General features: G+C 29.0%; 1 long non-coding RNA gene across 8 annotated transcripts; it reads left to right on the top strand.

The window, feature by feature from the left end:
• Positions 1–730: 730 nt before the first annotated feature.
• LOC111898607 (uncharacterized) lies at positions 731–3,107 on the top strand. Of its 8 annotated transcripts, none has more exons than XR_006188136.2 (6): positions 733–1,172; positions 1,478–1,566; positions 1,708–1,758; positions 1,906–2,227; positions 2,371–2,623; positions 2,908–3,107. It is a non-coding gene; the product is annotated as an uncharacterized LOC111898607 (long non-coding RNA). The 8 variants fall into 8 exon arrangements; XR_006188132.2 differs by having other exon boundaries at positions 735–1,172; positions 1,906–2,025; positions 2,178–2,272; positions 2,371–3,107; XR_006188129.2 differs by having other exon boundaries at positions 737–1,172; positions 1,906–2,025; positions 2,178–2,227; positions 2,371–3,071.
• The last annotated feature ends 1,762 nt before the right edge of the window (positions 3,108–4,869 follow it).

Genomic DNA, 4,869 nt, shown 5'->3' on the forward strand with positions numbered 1-4,869 from the left:
CTAAAACATAAATTGTTATCTATGACTAAAAAATGTTGTATACATATCACTACCCATTAAAAATGTGTTTGGTAAACACCAACCTTTTAGTCTAAAATATAACTTTTTCAAGGAATCAAAAATTCCTAATTTTTTCAAAAAGTCAATAAATGACTTGAAAGCACTCCAAACATCCTCACAATTAACCTAAAATTTTACCTATTAAACGGAAGTCGTTTTAGTATTTATTTTTTTAACACTTTAAATTCGTTACATTAAATTTAACCTATTAAACTTGTTATAGGAAGTCATTTTAGTATTTTTTTTTTAATTATGACATTAACACTACAATAAACAAGATTCTTTAAATAAACCCAGTCAAGTTTCATGTTTGAAATAGGAACAACCACGTTTAATAAACGAGCCTAAATTTAGGCTTGAGCTTGGGACTGAGGTCATTTAACTCGACCTCGATTTGAGCCTCGACGAGTAGCTCCACTTATTTACATCGCGGATACAATTTGTTAATTTTTTATATTTTGCATTATTATTTATCATTGGATTTGGGCAAATACAATATATTGAAAGTAAAAATGAAAAATATAATACTTAGATTTTACGTGTTAGGTGAATACAATATTTTAAGCATTTAGCCTTAAATGCTGAATTTTAAGAGGTATAGCCGACTACTTCATCATGTATAACAATTTTATGCATTAAGAAAATTTTGAATCTTATCTGGTCAAACAAGAAAAAAAAGTCAGGAATGTTTCAAACCTCCGAGAGAATCAGTCCACATATATTTTTGTGTTGTTTGACTTAGTTCCTTAAAATCCCCAGCATCTCGGCTTTTGACCTGGCATTCTCATTTGAATTCCGATGAGGTACCAACCCCCCTTATATTTTACGATACTTCACCACTATCACCATCACTCCAAAACCCTAGATCTCATATGCAATGCCACAATCGCCGCCCTCATCCACAGTCAACACCAGAACTGTTGCACACCGTCCCCACCATACGCCACCACCATCGCACGCTTCTCTCCACGAATCATAAAAACCTTGAATTTGAACTTTTTCACCCCTGCTTACCACCAAAGATATATTCAACGTCTATCTCTCTCTCTCTCTCTCTCTCTCTCTCTCTCTCTCTCTCTCTCGGTATTGTTGTTTCTTCTTCTCGATTTCAGGTATAACATCGATGTACCTGGTATGATTTTGTTTTCATTTGTAGGGTTATTGGATCACACTTTAAAGAGTTAGTCTGCCTCTTGTATATATTAGCCATAAAACACACAGAAATACAATGGCAGGTCTCATTGTACTCATATACACAAACATGAACAAATAACGGTTGATTTCTGGTTCTTTTTTTTTTTTCGGTATTTATGGAACATGGGTCTTTCTAGAAATCCTTGTTGTCGACCTTACAAGGACAAAGCAGTTTAACTAAAGAGGAACAAACTCTGAGTTTTTTGTGTTGAACTTTTGATAGGTTTAAATGGAGAAGAAAAGGGAACCAGAGATGCCTACTGATTGTAATTAGTTTTTCGTTTCCTCTGCAGCAAAACCCAGATCTAAAAGGTGGGTTTTGTTTTGAAAAGGTTACTTTCATCCTCTTATTCCATTTGATTTGGGTTTTATTTTGGTTTTTTAATTTTTAATTGATGAGAAATGATTGTTTTTGCTATTAATGTGCCTTTAACAGCCACTTGTTTCTTGCAGGTTTTGGTATGATTAGAAGACATTAATCACAAAAAAAGGAAGATGCTTGAGGTAAGTTTTTAAGGACTTAGTAATCTTGATTATTCTTCTCATTGTTTATTTATTCTGGCATTTTCAAGCTTTTCATTTGTCTTTTTCAAGCTTTTAAGGCCATCTTTGGTACTCAGCTTCTCTGCTAATCGAGGTGTCTTTCTATAGGTATATGTGTTCATTAATAAATCTAGGAAAAAGATCTCGATGTTCAATCTGGTCGGCATCCAGCTTAAATTATTTGACTTATTTTTTTGAATTTCCTTTCCCCCTTCCCCTATGTTTCAGGTACATTGATTTATATTTTCTGATTTACTTTTTTAATCGTTTTTTTTCCATTATTGATTTTTGATTTACATGTGGTTTTTTATTCTGATTAAAATAAATACAGTTTGTGGGTCTATGTTTAATTGTATGTATGTATGTGTGTGTTTTTATAGGAACAATGTCTCAGGCCATAAAATGAAGGTACTTAAAGCAAAATGTGTAGGTGCGGTTAATTTCACCTGTTCTACGATCAGACATACACATATTTGTTAAGGATTTGTTTTTAATTTTCCAGGTTTTCGATTTTGACTAACTGTTCAACAATTGTAATACATGTTTGACAATTTTTTTGTTCTTGATTTGCAGGTTTTAACTGAAACCTATTGGATCCATAACAATAACATTCCGTAGGTAAGTATCGTACATGAATTTATGTAGTGTGCTGCTAAAAAACTCAATAATTTGTCTTTTTGTTTGACATTTTTGAGATTTTTGTTTGGTAAGTCACGATAAAGTATTTATTAGCTTATTAGATGTCATTTTATTTTTAACCTATTGGAAGCTATTGATCTTGAGCTTTTTTTTTGTAGCAAAAGGTTAAAATTTGTAGGCAAGGCAGGTATTGAAAGTAACTTTCATGGTGACATTATGCATTTATTTTTATCACATTTTTGTATTTTTCAAGAAAAAAAGTTTCAATTTTGACAAAAGTTCTATGTTTTAATTTGGTGGGTTTATAAACAAACCAACAACAAATGGTGTTGCTATGACATCCATCATTCATTTGATCTGCAATATGCTTATTACACTTTTGGTACAATATTAGACATATTTGGTATAATTATTCTTGACAAGATCATTTAATGATGTTTGAGCTAATCCTTGTCTCCTTGGTACTTCCAGGTATGATTCAAGTTCCCCATATGTTAAGGTTTAATACAAGAAATTATAGTATACTTTTATTTTATTAAATATAATAATGTACTTCATTTTTTTTGGATTGATTTTCAAGAGTACAAATGTACAATGTCTTATTCAAATGGAAGTGAATTTTTTGATAAGTGGAAGTAAGTTGTTTTATCTAGCCATCAACAATTTTTGTACTTGATGCTTTGCATTTAGCCATTTTTGGATCAAATGCCAGAAATAGCTACATTTTTGTCAAATATAACAATTAATATACTTTCATTTTTGTTTTTATAGATTTTCCAAATTTTTCCAAAATAGAATGTCTGAGGTAAATGAAAGTAAATTTCTTGAGTTGTGTGTGTTGTTGTTGCTATGTGTGTATGTGTACTATATGAGAGTGTGTTTTGTGTGTATGTGGTTGTGTATGATTGATGTCGTAAACATTCAAGTATGATGCCATTTTTTTGTTTTCCTTTATCATCACTCGCAACGATTAAAGACTTTACATAATGTCATTTTTTAGTATGGTATATTAGAACATAAACCAAACAAGCAACATTGTCATTTTGTTTGAAACAAAGACAAAATTACATTTTTTATCCATACATTTTGTTTCCTTTATTTTTTTAAAGATGAATAAAAAAAATAGCAATTTACAATCGTTTATCTGCGTATGTCAATTACATGTTCTTTGTTTATTTTATTTTAACAGTACAAAAAGCAAGTGTGAGTGTTGCCATATTCTTTGACATCAGATTCATAGACTTGCAAACAACCCAATATGTTAAAAATTCATATTTTTTTCTTGATTTAATCAACTAATAATAATGACAACAACAATGGATTTTTGTGAAAGCATTTGATCTTTATGAAAGTTTGTTCATTTGGTAGAATGCATGATGCAATTTCTATTCTGTAACATCTTACTTTAATTTCTATTTTAAACTTATGTTTTCTTATTTAGGCATTGTACTTTGAAACTTAAATTAAATTTAACCTTGGAATATACAAAAGAACTCAAGACAAATTGAGAATGCTTCAAAATTCTATCACATGTTGCTAATGCTACTTTTGGCGACACTGTGGATGATTCTTCATATGCAAAATGTTTAAAGTTGTCGTATACCTCAGGAAAATGTTTGTTTTAAGTTAGTGATTTATGTACATGAAAGTGAAGATTTCGTTTCACTTCATGTTATGACGTTTTTAATTTAGAAATACCAACATGAGTATTAATGTAATTAAATATTATTGTCTTTTTTAGAGAAATGTATTTTGTTTAACAATTCTATGTATTATAAATTAAAGTAGTTATAACTTTAAGGATTTTGAGTTTTGGTTTGAATGTAATTAAAAAAGATTTTGTTATCAAACTAAATATTACAATCATATTACCTATATCGTTCCAAAAGTATAACCAAAAACATATAACTAGAAAACATTTTGTTATCGAACTAAATATTAAGTTTTAATAGTGAGTTTTACTCTCAAATGTTTATATATTTATAAATTATTATTTAATAAGAATTCTAATATTTTTTTTCTTTGGAATTGGCAAGTAATTATATAATACAAAAATAATTTTCATTTTGTTCATCTATATTATCATAAATTAAGTCAAATTAAAATGTTTTTTGATAAGTGAAATAATTGTTTTCAATTCTTAATTTAAAAGTGGATGGGAGACAAATTTATGACATTTAAAGGCTAAATATTATCATTTTATATAACATAAGATATTGATGGGTTTACTTATAAAAACCTTGCACAATTTAAATTAATCGGCCTTTTCTGTTAACGACTATTTGTTTGATTTTTTTTCTCTTACTGATAAAACAATGTTTCCATACATCTAGAAATTGTTGTCTTGGTTGCAAAACGACCAATTTAAATAATTAAAGTAATGGAACCATTACTCATATAACTTAAGATGTTTTATCTAAAAAAACAAGTATA

Source organism: Lactuca sativa, chromosome 2, assembly GCF_002870075.4.
Source record: "Lactuca sativa cultivar Salinas chromosome 2, Lsat_Salinas_v11, whole genome shotgun sequence".
NCBI lineage: Eukaryota > Viridiplantae > Streptophyta > Magnoliopsida > Asterales > Asteraceae > Lactuca > Lactuca sativa.